We start from the raw sequence: 20,934 nt of genomic DNA, 5'->3' as shown, positions 1-20,934 counted from the left end.
CGTCTCTCACCTTTGACCATCCCCAATCATCTGAGAATCGTGAATTCTCGGGATTAGGGTACCTTTTATGTACTGCCCGCAGCACCTCTTACCACAAACCATTTTTTTTGTGCTTGAAGGGAATCATGCAATCTTTGTATGTGGCATGCACGACGCTCCTCAAGTAGGCTATCACTTCCCTCCCCTCAAAGTCATTCAAGATACCGCCAATATCAGTGATAGAGTAGTACATTTGTGGAGGCTCACCTCTCTCATTTTTCGGTGAGGGTAATCGAGAGCCACCACCTAGGCAACCCCCACAAAGCCCTCGACCTCCCCGTCCTCCCGCACCACTCTCCCTTCTCCCTCGATGTGCACTACCCTCTATCTCACTCGGTACACGAGCTTCTGCAGATGTACATGATTCGGCCGATCCATATACCTCAGCTGATCCCTGTGTAGGCAAAGATGTGATAGGTGTCCCAGACATCACACTGAAAACCTCATCTGTAGTGGGAGGGCGACCAAGATAATTGATCATCTCCCCCATGAATTGCTCCTTGTTGAATGGGGCGCTGGAGGATCCAGGATTCCACATCTACACAAGAAAAATCATATTACCCTATGTAGATAAAACATATTACATACAGCGTCTATACCTGCGTCTCTATGTGCGTCTATATCTGCGTCTCTGTGGGCATCTACCAGCGTGTGTATCATCGCGTGTACACTGCAGAGCACATGCACCAGCACACGCGCTCAAAGACACGCCCCCAGAGAAACATTTTTCGCGTCTATATCTGCGTCTACACTGAGATGTAGATGCGCTATCAGACGCGCTCGGTCGGCTGATTTTAGGCCTATGACCGCCATTGATGATTTACAAAATGCAATACATAATGGAATCACAAATCCTAAATACACAAACAGAGCAGAGAGAGGAAGAGAGAAACAAAGAGAGAGAGAGACAGAGAGACAGAGAGAGAGAGAGAGAGAGACTCACCTTGGGTGTTTGGTGTGGCGGGTGGTGGTGCTTCTTCCTTCTCCTTCTTCCTCTCCTTGGTAAGTTACCCTCCCTTGATGCTTGCTTGCTTGCTTTCTGCTTCTTCTTGTTCTCTCTTTCTTCCTCTCCTTAGCTTTCCTTTTTCCCTTCTTGTGTGTTTGAAATGAAAGAAGAGGTGAGTCATGAGGAGGTGAGGCATGAAGAGACTAGGTGAGGCATGAAGAGACTGCATGTCGGCTAAACTCAAGCTTCAGAACTGCAAAAAACGCAAGAAAGGAAAGGCGTAGTTTGAAAAGAAATGATTTAAGTATGATTTGAATTTTGACGTGTGCGTCTATTTTTGTGTGTATATGCACGTCTATTTGCGTGGTTACATAGACGCAAAATTCGTGTCTATTTACATGCACTTATAGACGCTGTGATAGAGCGCCCGACTTTGCACGTCTAACATGCGCGTCTATGCCTCGTTTCTGTTGTAGTGTAAGGTAAAAACTAACCAACATTAATAGCTAATAATTTGTATTCAATTAAAAATATATTTAAAAAATTCAGAGTCATAAATCCAACATTAATGGCAGCTCTGCATTCTGCATTATCTCCCATGGCCCTTGTATTTGATTTTTGAAGATAGCATTCAACTAGATGATCAAGGTGTACCTGCCTAGTTGAAGTTGGAACTTTGCTTTCCCCATTTTGTTGATTCAGTGTGTAACTGTTGGCCTGTTGGAATGGAGACTATACTGGCACAAGATTTCAAACTGCACAAAAATGTGCCAGCATCCAAGGATAGGCCTTCTTCTTGCATCTCCTTGAAACAGTTGAGCACTTGCTCACTGAGCCCATATTTGGAGTATCCAGCAATCTTTGCCTTCCATGAGATTGCATCTCAAACCTGCAATCCATTGAATACGTTTTGTGCTTCTAGAAGCAAGCCACCTTTGCCATACATGTCCACTAGTATACTGCCTACATGCATCTCCATTTCCAAACCTCTTTTAGTTATGTCAGCATGGACATCTTGACTTACTTCTAAAGCCCCCATAGTGCCACAAGCTTTCAGATGGACAAAAAGACAACCCTGTTGGAAAACACACCTTCTTGTTCAAACCATCCATAAAGTTCAATACTGGCTAGATCATGACCATGTAAAAAAAAACACCAACAATAATTGCACCCCATGATCCTACATCTGAATTTGCCAGCTCATTGAACACTTCATAAGCTTCAGCAGGTTCTCCATGTTTGGAGTACATATCAATGAGTGCATTTCCTACTTCTACATCAAAATCGGATTATGTCCTGATTATCTGATCAGGTATCATTCTACCATGCCTTACAGCCCAATGCTATTACAAGCTTTTAGAACACATGTCAATATGAACTTGTTTGGCACCACGCATAACAAAACTGCAAACACAACAACTAAGTATGTACAAAGTAACAAATGTCACACACAACTTTTTGGTGGATTCCACACCTCGAATGCGCAGCATTACGACAACGCCATCGACCGATTCGATATCCCGAGGGCATGGAGGAGATGTTGCGGTTTATGTAAACGCGATGGTTGCATGGAGCTTGTTGAGATATCGAGCTCCACTCATGATATGCCAGGGTGACCATTGTGCATTTATGTCACCGACTTGTCAGTTGCGGATGCGGTTGGTACACCGCCCATGAATAATAGCTAGATGATAGCTATCCTTATCTACTCTAGTTCGTGGCTCAGTTAGTATGCCACCTTAGTTAGTTCAATTTGGTTTGAGACCCAAAAATAGGGTTCTTCTATTTCTATGTACTTGAGTTGTTTTGGCTTACACAACTAAGAAGAGGAAAACTATTTTCAGCCTCCACCTTTGTGTGTATTCCCCCATTGTGCAAGCAAGAAAGCTACAAGTGAGACTCCTTCCTTCTCTCTCACAATCTTGACATGGTATCAGAGCCTTGTTCGTGGTAAGGAGCTCAAGAGAGCAAACCAAGCTCGCGGTGTTCTGGTAAGAGGACTAGTGTTGCTTTCGTTTTTCTGTTTTCAAGTCTCTGTAGGTAGCACAGCCCGAAAGTGCAAGAGTGCATTGTCTCAAATTGAGACACCCTTCGTGGTATAGTAAGAGGGCAGTATATGCTGCGGGTGGGGGCTTTAGCCCTTGGTTGCTCTGTTTTTTTGAATTGAGGCCATTTCGGGGCGTATTTTGGAGGCGGAAGTTTTCTGCACGCACTCAGGAAAAGGCCCTGTTTTATGCTGTGCGACCACTGTTCTACAGGTCGGTGAAAAGTTACTATAGAAATTGCATCGTATGCCTGTGCGCAGAGACATTGGGAGTTACAGAATCATCCTTGTTTCCTGTTGATGCAAAATTGTCACTAGGAAGTGACTGTGTGGTCTAATACCACTTTCATCAATTTTGCATATTTGCCCTTGTGAGGCTGAAGCTGTATTCTTTGCAGTGACAGAATTTTTTGCTGTGTTCTGTAATGGCATCTGATTCTCTTTCACAGATTGTCATTGAAAAGCTTGACAAGAACAACTTCCAAGCATAGAAGTTTAGAATGACGAATTTTCTTATGGGAAAAGGATATTGGGAATTCGTTGCAGGAAATGAAGAAGAACCAGTTCTTCCTGATGTTTCCAATCAACAGCAAATGCAGGCATTTAAAGCATGGCATGAGAGAGCCAGGAAAGTTATGTACTGGCTGTTTATCAACATTTTAGACTCTATGATTGTGCATATTCAAGATGCAAGTACACCAAATGAGGCATGGGATACTTTGTCAAAAATGTATATCACAAATACGCAAGCCAGGAAAATGCAGCTCAAGCAAGAGTTGCACAATGTGCAAAGAGAAAGTATGAGCATCAATGACTACCACATGAAGGTGAAGAAGATTGCAAATGCACTTTCTTCCATTGGGTCGCCAGTGGAATATGATGATTTATTTTCTGTGACCTTGAATGGTCTAGGAAAGGATTATGCACAGTTTCGAACATCCATTTCCATCCGTGAAAGATTTCCTGATTTTGAGGAGTTGATTGCTCTTCTAATTTCTAAGGAGCAGAGAAATGGTGGTGCATCTTCTTCAGGAGGAACTTCAAAAGAAGCTGTCTTCTACTCAAATGCTAGAAGAGGTAGAGGAGGCCGATCTGGAGGCCATGATAGAAATCAAAATATGCAGCAAACTCAAGAAAACCAGTCCTATGGAGGAGGAGATGGTAACTCTAGAGACAGGGGGAGCCAAAGAGGTCGTGGTGGATGGCAAAGAGACCAAAATGCAAATAGCAATGTTGAATGCTACTATTATGGTAAAATGGGTCATATGGCTAAAGACTGCTATAAAAAGTAGAATGACATCATGAATGGAAAATTGCAACAAGGGAATTATGCATCTTCTAGTAGACAGGGTGATGACAGAAATAGCATTTGTTTATGGTGCAGCACATGACCAATTCTGTGACAAGTGCAGAAGAAAGAAACGATGTGTGGTATGTTGACTCAGGTGCATCAAACCACATGATAGGTCATGCAGAATGGATGCAGGATGTAAGGAAAATGGAAAAACCAGGATTTGTGGAGACTAGTGATGATACTGCACATCCTATTGTGCAGATTGGAAAAACTCATTTGTCTATGCAGGATGGGAAAAAGAAATACATGTCCGATGTATTTCATGTCCCGAATATCACCAAGAACCTGGTTTCTGTTAGTCAAATGGTTGAGCAGGGCTTGCAGGTCAGATTTAATTCTCACGGATGCTTTGTTGAGGATATGAAAAATAAAGGTCGCTTGATAGCAAAAGGAAAGAAGAAGGGCTGAATGTTTACGTTGGATCCAGACATTCCTGAATTGAGTATAGCAATGTTTGCACATGGGACCGGTGTAGTTGCAGATATTGATATCTGGCATAAACACATTGGTCATATTAATGTACAGTGACTTAAATCAATGCAAGCCCAAAATATTGTTGCAGGATTGCCTAAATTCAAGGTTGCAGAAATACATAAGGTATGTGAAGCTTGTCAATTTGGAAAACAGGCAAGGAAACCATTTCCTAGACATGTTCAAGAGAGTAAGAAGCCATTGGAATTAATCCACTCTGATTTGTGGACTACTAAAGCTGCATCTCTTGGAGGTTGTCATTATTTTGTCACTTTTATTGATGACTATAGCAGAAAAGTTTGGGTGTATTTTATGAAAAAGAAAAGTGAAGTTTTTGGGCATTTCAAAACTCTTAAAGCTATGTTTGAAAAAGAAACAAGCCTGCAAATAAAATGCCTAAGGTCAGATGGAGGGGGAGAGTACCTCTCAAATGAGTTTGCAAGGTTCTTGCAGGAGCATGGCATAAAGCAGCAATATTCATGCAATCATACCCCACAACAAAATGGAATTGTAGAAAGAAAAAAAGGCATATTGGAGAGGTATCTCGTGCCATGCTCAATGAAAAAGACCTGCCAGATTTTTACTGGGCTGAAGCAATTGCTACAGCAGTCTACATAATGAACAGGACTCCCACTGCAGCAATACATGGCATGACTCCAAAGGAGAGGTATACTGGTAGGAAACCAGATATTTCTCATTTGAAAATTTTTTGTTGCATTGCCTATGTTCATGTGCCAGATGAGTTGAGATCCAAGTTGGATCCAAAAGCTGAGAAGTGCATCTTTATTGGTTATTCTCTACAGTAAAAAGGGTATAGATGCTATAACCCTTCTACTCGTAAGTTTACAGTGAGCAGAGATGTTGTTTTTTATGAGATGAGTAGCTGGTATAAACCAGTAAATGTGATTGATAATGTAGATGCACAAAATGGTAATGCTGCACAGAATTCACAGCAACAGTCACAAGATATTAGTGGACCTGGAGCGTCCTCTAGCAGTGGTTCACATTCTTCGCCATGGACAGGCAGATTGAGATTAGGAGAATCTTCTCAAAGCAATGCAGATAGTGGTATGCAGGTATCACGAAAAGGAAAAGAGAAGGTAGATCAGCCCATGTTTGATGTGAATGCAGGTCACTCTTATGTGGATGGTGAATCCAGTTGCTCAGAATAGAGCATTGATGATGAGTTGGGTATACCTTCTATTGTTACACCTGGAGTAAGGAAGACCAGGGATGTTTTGAGAGCACCTAGGAATGAACCTACTTTGCGCAGGTCTACCAGAGCTAAGTATCCTGTGGATAGGTTGAAATATGATGGATTTATAGCCATTCACTATGCATATATGGTCAAAGTGATACAGGAACCAGAACTGACTTCTTTTGAGCAAGCCATGGGAAAAGAAAAATGGGAGAAAGCCATGGATGAAGAAATGGATGCCTTGGAAGTAAATGCTACATAGGAGTTGGTACCTTTGCCTAAAGATAAGAATGAAATTAGTTGTAAGTGGGTTTATAAGGTGAAACACAATGGATATGGTTCTGTGAATAGATACAAGGAAAGATTAGTAGTCAAGGGGTATGCACAAACATATGGCATTGATTATGAAGAAACATTCAGTCCGATTGCAAGGATGGCAACCGTAAGAGCAGTCATTGCTATGGCTGCATCAAAGGGATGGTCTTTACATCAGATGGATGTATAGAATGCCTTCTTGCATGGTGATTTGCAAGAAGAGGTCTATATGGAGCAGCCACCAGGTTATGTGCATGATGTTCATCCTGAGTTTGTTTGCAGGTTGAAGAAAGCCTTATATGGCTTGAAGCAAGCACCTAGAGCATGGTCTGACAAGACAAGACAGTATCTTGTCACTATTGGCTTTCAGATTTCCAAGGCAAATTTCTCACTTTATGTGAGAAAAACAGAGAAATGTATTATGCTACTTGTCATTTATGTTGATGATTTGATTATGATAGGTGACAGTGATGAAGATATCCTTCATGTGAAAATGCTATTGAAGCAGAAGTTTGAGATGAAGGATTTGGGAGAGCTGCGTTATTTCTTGGGCATTGAGGTGATTAGATCACCAAGTGGGATACGGCTTTTGCAGAGGCAGTATGGATTGGACATGCTGTCCAAATATGGGATGAGAGGCTGTAAGCCTATTTCAGTTCCTTTGGAGCAGAAGGTGAAGCTGAGCGCAGATGCAGGTGAGCTTCTAGAAGACTCTACTATGTACAAATGCATAGTAGGAAGTTTGATTTATATGACTATTACCATGCCAGATTTGAGCTATGCTATTGGATTGGTAAGTCAGTTTATGCAGGCTCCAAGGAAATTGCATTTGGATGCGGCTAGACGCATACTCAGGTATGTGAAGTCCACATTGCAGTATGGACTACTTTATGAGACTGGGGTTCAGATACAGTTGCATGGATACACTAATGCTGATTGGACTGGTAGTATTTCTGATAGATGATCTACCAGTGGATATGTGTTCTCTTTTGGAAGTGATGTAGTCACTTGGAGCAGTAAGAAACAGCCTACAGTTGCCTTGTCGAGAACAGAGACTGAGTGTATAGGGGCGTAGCAATGGTTGCATGTGAGGTAGCTTGGTTGCATAAGCTACTTTATGATATGCATCAGCCTACAGATGGGCCAGTTGTCATTTATTGTGACAACATGAGTAGTATACACTTGGCAAATAACCCAGTCTATCATGCTAGAACAAAGCACATTGAGGTGCATTATCACTATGTGCGGGAGAGGGTTTTACTAGGTCTTATTGATCTAGTTTATGTCAGCACAGAGGATTAGGTAGCTGACATATTTACGAAGGCATTGGGCATAGAGAAGCTGCGCAAGTTCAGAGACCTTCTTGGTGTACAGGAATTGGGATTGAGCTCGAGGGGGAGTGTTGAGATATCGAGCTCCACTCATGATATGCCAGGGTGACCGTTGTGCATTTATGTCACCGACTTGTCAGTTTGCAGATGCGGTTGGTACACCACCCATGAATAATAGCTAGATGATAGCTATCCTTATCTACTCTAGTTCGTGGCTCAGTTAGTATACCACCTTAGTTAGTTGAGTTTGGTTTGAGACCCATATATAGGGTTCTTCTATTTCTATGTACTTGAGTTCTTTTGGCTTACACAACTAAGAAGAGGAAAATTGTTTTCAGCCTCCACCTTTATGTGTATTTCCCCCATTGTGCAAGCAAGAAAGCTACAAGTGAGACTCCTTCCTTCTCTCCCACAATCTTGACAGAGCTTTGACCGCAACGTCTCGCGAAGGGGCTGAGGTCTCAATGGAGGAGTGGGAATTCTCGAGGAGATATAGTCCAAAGGTGATGAGGTATTTAGGATTTGTCGTATATATATTTTATATGTGACAACGAATTTGTGTTTCAATGTACAGTACAAAATATATAGTGCACCATGGTCGCGCAGACGGCAAGGTTCGAGCAAAAGAGCCAGCGACAAGCAACAGATCCAAACATGGTTATAGATGAGATAGAGTATTTTGGGAACTTGCAAAGTATTGTTACAATGGATTACCGTAGCTTCTCCTTGATACTATTCGATGTGCAGTGGTTCAAAGTGGTACTTGCTCGAGGTCCATCTGGATTTACGTGACACCTTTGTGTAGTCAGTAGTCTAAACATATGCATGAACTCATTTGTTTGTTAATTGTATTACGACATGGTACATGTGACAATAGTTTAATCTCTCTTGTATATGGTGTCGGAACAGGTAATCTTCTATCGAAACCCCCGACAACCTCGATGGTGGTATGTTATATCTTCAGCTCCCTGAAGTGCGAGAGTATATGATCAAAGCGATATTCCGAGCATAGATGAGGACAATATGCAAATAGAGGGGTTGATATTGCAAGGAGTGGAGGCCACCAAAAGCTTGGAGCATGTCGAGAATCCAGCATCCACTCACAATGATGGAAATACAGGAGTCCAAGATTTCTTTGAGAACGAGGTGGACTCATCCTTTTGTGGTGACATGTCTATTGACCTTCCACTATATGGGGAGTTGTGTCAGGAGATTGAGATGGGACCATAGGTTACTTCATACTTGGAGCATCCACTTACTCAATTCGTTGACTAATCGCTTATAAGGATACATAAGATATGCATTTTAAGTGAGATCATTTTTTTAGGATTTATATTATCGTGCTTTGTATGATTTAAATTGATTATGCTAACATCATTTTTTGTCTGTGCAGGTGACATTTTCAAGATGAGTCAAGGGATGAGCAATGAGAAGTTGCAGGATATCTTCACGCGCATGTCTCTAAATCAGATCGCGAGATTCAGAGACATGGCAGACCAAGAGCTGTCTTGGACATCGTCAGGCCGCTCTGCTAGATCTACTTCGGTGTGATCAGATGCTTCAGCTTTGAGCAGACGAGGTCGACGCTCCAGACTTGGGCCAGAGGGAGGGAGTGCTTCAGGGTCAGGGGGATGGTGTAGAGATACGGAGGCAGTAAGCCCGCGATCAACACATGATACAGGTGCGACTCCTCGCTCTCGTGGCGGTTCTCGAGAGAGTGGCTTACGTGGATACTCTGGAGGCACAGACGCTGTGTCTCCGTCTCATCATTCTGCTAGATTTGCATCACCTCCAAGATTTGTCACACGGCCTGTGGGGACATCTACTCTAGTCACTCCGGCTTTATCTTAGTCGTCTGCAGGTGGCACCCCTATGGGTGCCACTTCGATAGATATTACCTCGGTCGGTACATTGAATATACATGGGTCTCCTTGATATGCCCAGGAGCGTGGACGCAGGTAGGAGAGGACCCATTTTAAGCATACCCCAGGGCGACATGGCTATCTCGTTGAGAATAGGTCAGGAGCCATCATCATGAATGATGAGGGGAGGAGGGTGATGGCTCGCATGAGAGAGTTGTGCCAACAAGTTTTTCGGCACAATATATTGGATCATTGGAAAAACATACCAGAGGGGAGCAAGGACTACATAGTAGCATCCTTGCATGAGGAATTTCCGGTTCCAATGCCCTCAATAGATAAATTTTCTACGGGCTCGATGATGGACTGCATGCATGCATATATGTCACACAGACGATCGGGGATGCACGCAAGGCACTCCAGAGTGGGGCTGCAAAGCCCGACTGGCTAGACGCAGACGACTAGTGCCGACGACTGAGGGAGGAGGCTACAGATTCTCCAGGACGTTGGAGTCAGCAGCGCGAGGCGGCGAGGGCACGACTAGAGGTCGGAGTGGTCCATCATCTTGGGAGTGGCAGCCATAGGACATATCTGGAGGACTTTGTATGTTTTTCTTTCGTTTTGCTCGCTTATGTTTTTGCAATATCATTTGTACTGACAATCATGTTTCTAACAGTTAGTATTTTGTTTTCTTTGTAGCACTCCATTACAAATCGCGATCGGACTGGCTTGAGACTTGATATACAGAGAGGCATGGTCTCACTACATTGATCAACCGATTGTATGGACGCGGCAACCCTGTAAGTTACTCATCTTTCTTGTCCGTAGTTACTATGTTTAACTAGAATGCATTATTGTATGGTGGACCGATGCGTTTTTGCTTCTTTTTTTGCAAAGTCCGTTCGATGCTCCTTTACAGCGGGACGAGCTTTCGGATGGCGAGGATATGTAGCTCGCCCTTGGATCCCTGGAGCTCACACACCTTTCTTTTTTGGTCGCCTGATCTGTGTAGACATTTTCTATGTAGTAGTGATATCTTGTCATGATTGTACCAGTCGCTTTCATTATGCGATCATGTATTTATTTCATGTATCAGTGTTATAATTTTAGTATACTTTGTTTTTGTTTACACGAGCATTATACACAGTGCAGAAACTATTTTGTATGGCCCAAATAAAGTACACAGTGCTATATGTGGCAAGGTAGCTTGCTGCCGTGCCATAAATTCTTTTTCCCTGTTACCGTCGCTATTAGCGTCGCAAATTTACTGCACGCATCATTATTGGCATCGTTATTAGTGTCACAGAGCATCAGTATCAGCGTCGTTATTTTGCATCAGTGTGCGATGGTGATATCGACTGTTCTATGGTGTCGCCAATAACGACGCTTTTTGCGACAACACCATATTGGGAAATATGGGAATTTCCCATAAGTTTGGTACACGTGGTCAAATCTTTGGATTTGTCATAACTTGAACACTATAACTCCAAATCCAGCGCTCTATAGCTCAATAGATTCCATTTTTCAAGTGCTTTCCAATGATAGGTCACATCATATGGTTTGGAGAAACTTATGGACATGTTATCCGTGTGCCACCTTTTTAATATTCAAAAAATGGGAATTGGGAGATTCCCAAACTCCCTAATATTGTGTTCGGCGACGGGGGCAAATTTTGTTATTTACATTTTTGTCGCTTTTAACGTCGGTATAAGGCCTATATCTTGTAGTGAATATATAGAAACCTCACCCCTTTTCGAGGCTTTAAGATCGGTGCTTTGAATAATTCCATTTTAGCATCGTCAAATGCCACTTTGTATGCTTCTGTCCATTCAAAAACATGGTTGTGAGATAAAATATTCATCAAGGGTAATGACTGTTTAGCCAATGCATTAATGAATCGACAATAGTATCCCACCCACGGATGAAACAAACCATGAACTTTCCATTTTAGCATCTTCAAACACCACATTGCATGCTTTTGTCCATTCAAAAACATGGCTGTGAGATAAAAGATTTGTCAAGGGTAATGACGGTTCAGCCAATGCATTAATTAATCGACAATAGTACCCACGAATGAAATGAAATTGTGAAATTTCCTAAGGCATTTGGGTGGGCTTGGATTCACAATAACAACCACCTTTTTAGGGTTCGTGGTAATACTAGTTACACTTACAATATGACCCAATTGCAAACCATAAGACACCTCGAATACACACTTTCGAGGATTCAATGCTATGCAATACTCATGACATCACTCAAAGCATGTACGTAAAACAATCAATTGTCTATGATGGGTCATGGTAGCTGCCCCCAAATCATGTATGAAAACCTTCATCTCTTCAAGAGATATATTGGCAAATATCTTGTCAATTGGTCTTTGCCAAGACCCATGAGCATTACATAGGCCGAAAGCCATCACATGGTACACAAAAGTACCAAAATTTGTAATGAACTTCATCTTTAAATTATCCTCTTAAGCTATGGCCCATGGAAAGGTCCTTCTAAAGAACATAGGCTTTGCTGATTTTCTATCTCAATTTATTTGGATGATGGTTGTAAGCTTGATCTCTAGGAAGATTGCTTTATGCAATAACAATGAATCTGTATGCAATTTTGCTTCTAGCATTTTTAATGAAACAAGTTGTTTACGAAACTATCAATGCAACACAATACTCTTAATTCTTACCATTTATGATTTTGGGGATAAAAATGACACAATAATACGTCAGAAGTTCCCATGTATTGACATCATCCCTAAAACTTAAAGCTTTCAACACCCTTCAAAGGGATCTTGGCTCCTTCCTGAAAGGCTAATTCTTAATGTGACATTGAAAAGAAATGTTTTTCATGCATATGGCCTTCCATATTGGAAGTGTCAAATTCTAGTATCGTGTTAAATGAAAATTGTAAAAACAACTTAACCTTCTAAGTAGAAATGCTAATTTTAATTACAACTTTCAAAAGAAGGACACATTTAAATAAAACCCTTCAAATATGTCTCAACTTAAAAGTTTAATATTTCAATTAAATATAAAAATATAGATAAATATGTAATATTCAAGAACCTTGCAAAGGTCATGACTCCTTAGATTCTAAATTTGTACATGTGTGATTCATGAAGTTAATGGGCTTATCTACGAATAATTATCTCTTCTTTCTTGATTCACTTGTCAATCATGCCTCCTCTCTCTCTCTCTCTCTCTCTCTCTCTCTCTCTCTCTCTCTCTCTCTCTCTCTCTCTCTCTCTCTCTCTCTCTCTAACTAGTTACTAGTCATAGACTATAATTGTAACAAATGAACATGGTTAGTTAAATTTGGCGGGTTATTTCATTTGAGCATCGAGTCTTGGTGGTTTTCTCTCTTCCCCTATAGGCTACATGACTATGCTAGGGTTGGGGGCGGTGGGCATTTCTTTCTCTGTGCTCAAAGTTTCATTGATGCACTGTGCACTCAATCTCAAGCGGCAAGCTCTCGAGTCTCACACCTCAACACTTAGTACTTGAGCATTGAATCTTGTCACTTGTGGCTTCACTTGATGGTAGACTCTCCAAGCTCCAAGATCTCCCCTTGAAGCCTGTAGGTCCAGATTTTGGACTTCGTAGATAGGCAACATGCCCAACAGTCCAAGCACCAAGCCTTAAGACCTTATGGGCAATGAAGAAGCTTGTCTCATCTAGATTGGACTTTGAAGTTTACAGTCCAGTAAATCTCTCTCCTCATTTGAGTCTGGACTCTAGAATCCAAAGTCCACACCTCAGTAGAACTCTCTCTATCTCACAACTCTACATAGCGGCACAGCTGGCCCTCACTTGAATCAAGCTTCAAGAACAAGCTATTTGGATTTTGGGGCCCAGGCAAGCTAGCTAAGAAATTGATTTCTCTCCATCTTTATCTCTCAGTGGACATAACAAAGGCTAGAGGAAACATTTGTAAGTATCTCTCCCCCTCTCTCTCTCACCATGTTGTGTAAGTATATTTCTCTATTTGATGACTAATCTGATATAACAACAATTGAAGTCTATCTCTATTTATCTATCACAAAAACTTAAATAAGTAGATATCAAGTGCACACATCTCTTTCTTTCTCTTTGTTTTCCCAACAATGAGTAGCTTAGTAGAACCATGGATTTTTCCATTATGAGCAACAAAATCAAAGGTAGGCCTCTATTTACTTGTCTATAATATAACAAACATTATTTGAGAATTGATTATTTGATGCTATTATGCTTGCTTAGTGCTAAGTATTTGAGTTTAATATGTAGGTGCCATGGAAAAATTTTATTGTGCTGAAACTTCTAAAGTCATTATGAATCATGATAGTGTATTTGAAGTCTCAACAAGTCTAGGTTAGTTTTCTACTCCTTTAGTGATTCATCTCTATTTTTCCTTATATGCATATCCCTAAGGCTAGGATTCATTATGAAATCTTAAATATTATGTTTTTTTTCGCTTTAGATAAATTTTGTGAATATCCAAACTATATGCATCTATCACTAATTAGAGGTAATACTTGTGAAATTTGTCAAGCTTTTTTGGTAGTGTTGTATGTTCCAAGCCCATCTATGTTATTAGTTATCTTCATATGTAGAAGAATGAGTGGTTGTGAAAAAGAAAACTATTTATCTTTTTAGCTTATCAATTGATACAACTTTGTATTATGTAAGAAGATTAATTTTGTTATTAAATAGAGCGTCAAGGAGTGTATATTTATATCTACAACATATACACCATAAAATCTTTTAATAGTGTTGCACTTGATTATATGGTAGGGAAATATATGTAGATGAGGCACATTGTTTGGATTAATACAAGGAGCACAAAGTAAAATATTGAGAAGAAGTCGGTGTAAACTTAAGGGTGTTCTAGCCAATAGGTAAGCTTCATCAATGCTCTAGAACTCTAACTTTTGAAATAACCATCTTGAAATACAATGTAATTGCTTCATAAGAATGTATATTGTTATGTTATTAATTTGGTCTACATATAATGAAATGAGTGGATTCATATGATTGGAAAGATTGCATTTTTTTAAATGTCTTTTTTAAGTTTTTGGTTGCATATACATTAGTTTGGTCAATGTATACTTTTAGGATGGGGAGACCAAGAAGAGACAAACACTAATGATTATTGGAGAATTCGAGAGTTACTATATTTGATACGCATCATGCTAAAATGAAAGTGGAGATCATTGTGTTCTCAATGAAAGAAAGAGAATATATGTCTGAATCTATGTCTCTTGATGGAAGTTATTGTATCCATGGTCATACTCTATTATTGATGAGGAGGTTAAGGAAAGGATTAAGTGCTCAATATGCACTGCATTGAGCATGGCTAATCTTTTTAGTGGAAAAGTAGCACCACTATAAGAAAACAATCCTTATCTATGCATCTGAGTCGCGCAAGCTAGTGGTTTAATGTAAAGAGTTTATGGTTGGTAAAAATGTGAAGCACATTAAAAAACATGTGGAACTTATGGTAGAAAATGAGAAGTGTAGAATTATTAGTGTTATACAAAATATGTATAGAGTGGCCATGAAATATATATCTTTAAATATATTTGAAGATGAATGTAAGCTTCATATGTATATGAAAACTCCAAGCATGCCTCTTACTTGTGAGTATTGAGCATACATAAATCCAACTTCAGGAAAAGAATTTCTCTCAGCCATGTATATGTTGTATTGGGAAAAACTAAAGAAAGAGATCTGACGTAGTCCTTTCTTTTCTATTTTGATTTATGAAAGCAGCATAAGCTAATCAATATCACTTTTAGGTTACGGTGGCCAAAAATCAAGTTTCCTTGTTATGTTGTTATCCCGGATCCGAGGTTTGAGAAGCATCTAATTCTTTATCTTACATACTTGAAAGATGGGGAATGGGCCCTCATGAAACTTCCTTTCACTACAAGATATAGACCTTATAGCGACGTTTAAAGCGACAAAAATACAAACAACAAAATTTGTCCCCATCGTCACAAAAAGCATCGTTATTGACGACGCCATAGAATCATCGCTATATGTGTTGCAATATGCGACACATATAGCGACGGTTACAGAGAATTTGCGACGCTCGTAGCGACGACAATAGCGACGCGTGCAGTAAATTTGCGACGCAAATAGCGACGGTAACAGAGAAAAAAAAAATTGTGGCAGGGCAGCAAGCTGCCCTGCCACATATAGCACTGTGTGTTGTATGAGAGCCATACAAAATAGTTTCTGCACTGTTGCATACAAAGCGTTTGCAAACAAAAAGAATGTATACTGAAATCATAAAACTGATAGATGAAATAAATACATGATATCGCATAAAATGCGATTGGTACAATCATAAAACAATATCACTAATACATAGAAAATGTCTACATAGATCGGGCGACTAAAAACTAAAGGTGTGTGAGCTCTAAGGATCCAAGGGTGAGCTACAAATCCTCGTCCCCTGAAAGCTCTTCCCGCTGCAAAGGAGCATCAAACGGATTCTGCAAAAAAAGAAACAACATATCAATCCACCATACAATAATGCATTCAAATATCTCATGGTAACTACGGACAAGAAAGATGAGTGACTTACAGGGCCGCCGCGTCTATACAATCGGTCGATCAATGCCTTGAGACCGTGCCTCTCTGCATATCGAGTCTCAAGGCCTTGCGGATCACGATTTGTAATGGAGTGCTGTAAAGAAAACAAAATGCTAACTGTTAGAAACATGATTGTCAGTACAAAGAATATCTCAAAAAAACAAATAAGCAAAACAAAAGAGAAACTTACAAAGTCCTCCAAATATGTCCTGTGGCTGCCACTCCCAAGATAATGTACCGATCCGGCCTCGATTCGTGCCCTCGCCGCCTCCCGCTGTTGACTCCAACGTCCTAGCAAATTTGTAGCCTCCTCCCTCAGTCGGCGCTAGTCGTCTGCATCTAACCACTCGGGCTTTGGAGCCCCACTCTTGATTGCCTTGCGTGCGTCGGATCATCTATGTGACATGTATGCACGCATGCAATCCATCATCCAGCCCGTAGAGAATCTATCCACTGTGGCTGGCACCGGGAACTCCTCGTGCAAGGATGCTACTATGTACTCCTTGCTCCCCTCCGGTATGTTCCTCCAATGATCCACGACGTTGTGCCGAAAAACTTGTTGGCACAACTCCCTCATGCAAGCCATCACCCTCCTCCCCTCATCATTCATGATGATGGCTCCTGACCTGCCATCCACTAGGTATCCATAACCCCTAGGAGTATGCCTAAGATGGGCCCTCTCCCATCTTTGTCCACGCTCCTGGGCATATCCAAGAGACCCCTGTACATCCGGTGTACCGACGGGGGTACCCTCTCCCGGAGTGCCACTCAAAGGGGTGCCACCAAAGGGGGTGCCACCAAAGGGAGTGCCACCAAAAGGAGTGCCACCAAAAGGCGTGCCATCTGTCGACGGCTGCGCAAAAGCCGGAGTAACTGGAGTGGACGTCCCCAAAGGTGTGACAAATCCTGGAGGTGACGCACCTCCAGCTGAACGATGAGATGGAGACACCGCGTCCGTGTCTCCACAGCAGCACCCCCCTGATCCTCCTGCAGTCGCAGTCCCTCCCTCTGGCCCAAGTCGCGAGCGTTGAGATCGTCTCCTCGAAGCTAAAGCATCTGATCGCGCTAAAGCTGATCTAGCAGAGCGCCCTGACGAAGAACGAGACAGCTCCTAATCTGCCATCTCTCTGAATCTTGCGAGCTGATCTGGAGACATGCGTGCCATCATGTCCTGAAACTCCTCATCGCTCATCCCTCGACTCATCCTGAAAATGTCGATACCTGCATAGATAAAAAATGATGTTAGAATAATCAATTTAAACTATACAAAGCACATTAATATAAATCATTTTTGAAAAATCCCTCTTAAAATGCATATCTTATCTACCTTTATGGAAGATCTAAACAACGAATTGAGGAATACAATTCTCCAAGAATGAAGTATTCTATGGTCCCATGTTAATCTCCTGACACAACTCTGCATACACTAGAAGGTCGATAGACATGTCACCACAAAAGAACGAGTCTGCCTCGTTCTCAAAAAATTCTATGACTTCTGTATTTCCATCATTGTTAGCCGATGCGGGATCCAAGCTTGCGGTGGCCTCCACCCCTTGTAATTTTGATCCCTCTATTTGCATATTTTCTTCATCTATGCCTGGAACATCACTTTGATCGTATACTCTCGCACCTCGAGGAGTTGAAGGTATAACATACCACCATCGAGGTTGTCGAGGATTTGGATAGAAGATTACATGTTCACAAACACTTACAAAGCGACTTCAAACCATTGTGACATAAACCATGTCGTATTACAATTAGCAAGCAAATGACTATTTGTACCTGTTCACAATGGGCCGGCAACACAAAGGTGTCGCGCAAATCCATCCATTTTTTTTCGAAATCTATTTCGAGAAATCCAGATGGACCTCGTCGAACTGTTGTGCCAGCTCCTCCAAGTACCACTTTGAACCACTGCACATCGAATATTATCATGGAGAAGCTACGGTAATCCACCATAATAATACTTTGCAAGTTCCCAAAATACTCCATCTCATCCACAACCGTGTTCGGATCCGTTGCTCGTCGCCGGCTCTCTTGCTCAAACCTTGCCATGACACCACAATCCATTGTGGAGCGCATTTGGTCAATACGCTCCACCCGAAATGCCGTCCGCGCGACCACGCTACACTATATATTTTGTACTGCACATTGAAACACTCAAATTAGATGTAGCAAGCAAATTTAGATATGACACATTCTAAACCCCTCATTACCTTTGGACTACATCCCCTCGAGAACTCCCACTCCTCCATTGAGACCTCTGTCCCTTCGCTGGATGCTGCAGTCAAGGCTCCATGCAACCATCGTGTTGACATAAACCGCGGCATCTCCTCCATGCCTTCGGGATATCGAATCGGTCGGTGACGTATACTGCGTCGAAATTCAGCTCGCGCTTCCTCTCGAACTTGCCTTGCAATCTGGTACTTGGCGAGCCACGTCTCCATGGAGGCATGGTGCAACATACAAAAGCGATTCACCTTCTCTTCCATTGAGGCATCCATTCTTTTTTCTACCCCATTTCCAACCACCACATCTCCAGTCAGCCTGTCATCGTCCTTCAGCGTCCATAGCATTTTATTGTCTGGTTCCACAAAGTCGACAACTTGTAAATGGCCGTGCGAATTTCTGGAGTTAGGCATCCCGCGATCGCGATTGGTAGAACAAACTGCCACAAATGAGAAAGCATTAAGAATAATGGTCACTTTTCAAATTTCAAAATGTCCACGTTAATTAAAATCCATTCTGTTCACAAACCTGACATATCTTATGTCAATCATGGGATTTTAGCCCAAACATTTGGTCATCTTTAGAAAATGCGGACCTGAGAGAACGCATCATACCCGTCAGAGTGCGGATAGACTTGATTACTTGCTTCACAATGCTCTCTTCTTTGGTAGACAAAACCCAGGGAGCGCAAGGAAGCTGCACTCCCCCTTCAGCACTCGACTACGGCCAAAGCACCTCCATCTTACCTACCTCCTTTAAATCCATTCGTGACCCTATAGTGTCTCTCTTTCCTGTGATGTGGTCCCATAGCAAGCTGCCCACATTTTTGAAACTATGCATGGGATCCAACAAGTGGTTGACCTGTAAGTGGGTCCAATATGGCAACTCGTAGAAAACTGAGAACCGTCGCATTCCATTTGGATGTGATTCCGGGTTTACCATTTTCAGCTCGTACCAGCTTGCAGCGTTCATACGTGCTGGAGGTCGTCCAAGAAAACCTTCCCTGAGTTCATGATCCTCCGGCAAGAAAGCGGCGTGTCCTTGATATACCATCTTCTTCATGGTTCGTGACTTTCGGGAGTCTAACTGTAGCCCACACAATGGACATGTATGATAACCTGAGGTAACGAGACCTGCAAGGCGATCCAAGACCTAGTGAATACTTGATTGAATGAAATAAAATATAGATATTACCAGCGAGAACAAAGGTCTGCTCACCTGAGCACTCTCCCAATCCCGGAAAGTCATGCATTGTTCACATGAGAATGGCTCGAATGTTGGCTGACCGCCGACCATCGCGCATGCTCATATCTTGCACCGTGACCCCCTCCTCCCACAAAATCTTAAGCTCATCGACTAATGGACGAAGATACATGTCCATATTTTTTACTTTGTAGCGGCTCGGGACGAGCAAGCTAAGGATGAGATGTCCTTTCTTCGTAGAAAGCCATGGAGGAATGTTGTAGTTGACAAGCACTATAGGCCACACACTGTAAGAAGTCAAGCGCAGACCGAATGGGTTCACACCATCCATGGCGAGACCGAGCCGAAGATTCCTTGGCTCTCGCGCAAAATCTGGGAAGGTAGAGTCAATGTGGCTCCATGCGCGCGAATCTGCTGATATTCGTTGCACTCCATCCTTGGATCTATTCTGCACATGCCACGTTGTCAAGCTTGTCATGGCAGACGTGCGAAACATGTGGTTTATGCGGGGGATGAGCAGAAAGTGTCTGAGAAATTTTTGAGGGATGGTCTGCCCTTGCAAGTCCTGTCGATACCTGTGAGCACCACACTTTGGACATGTCTCCATAGTCTCGTATTCAGCTCGAAACAATATGCAGTCGTTGATACATGCATGGATGTTATTGTAGTCCATGCCAAGCTTCCGTAAAACATGTCGTGCATCATCACGAGACTCATGCATGGTGTTTGCAGGTGGCAATATATGATATTTCAATAACCTGAAAAAATCATAAAACACCTTGAAAAATCCATCCATGTTTGCAATAATACTGTTTTTTTAAAAAAACAATGAAGTCTGTGTGCAAGGTACCTGAATAACTCAGTCACACTCATATCGCTCCAACCGTATTTTGCTTGCACACTTAAGAGTGCAAGCAATGTCTTCAACCGAGATACTCGGCACCCATCATATAATGGTATGGATGCTTCCTCTCTAAGCGGGTCAGATGTCTCAACATCCATGGGAATCAATGCATCGATCATTGCCTCCATCTCAGGCTCCAAGATTGTAGGCAAGTCGGGAAGGTTGTCTGTCTCCTCTAGCATTGACGGTATAGATGGGCCTTGCGAGTGCACTCCCCCTTAGGTCGAGACATCACCCCCTGGATACAAAATTTTCCAACAAGACCCAATCTTATTGTGTATGGTTTTCAATTAGCTTGAGAGTACAATGCATGAAAAATGCTAACTTCAAATTACCGTTTGCTGAAAATCTGCAATTGCCTGATCCATGATCTCAGATTGAAACTCGCCAAATCGTCGTACGTGTTCTATAGACAATCGGCGTTTTCATCTAATTGCCAACTTGCATTGAGAGCAAGGACATGGGA

The sequence above is a fragment of the Lygodium microphyllum genome, chromosome 7 (genome assembly GCF_053477565.2).
Source record: "Lygodium microphyllum isolate KBCC chromosome 7, Lygodium_microphyllum_v1.1.10, whole genome shotgun sequence".
In the NCBI taxonomy this organism is placed as follows: Eukaryota; Viridiplantae; Streptophyta; class Polypodiopsida; order Schizaeales; family Lygodiaceae; genus Lygodium; species Lygodium microphyllum.
This window is presented reverse-complemented; position numbering follows the sequence as displayed.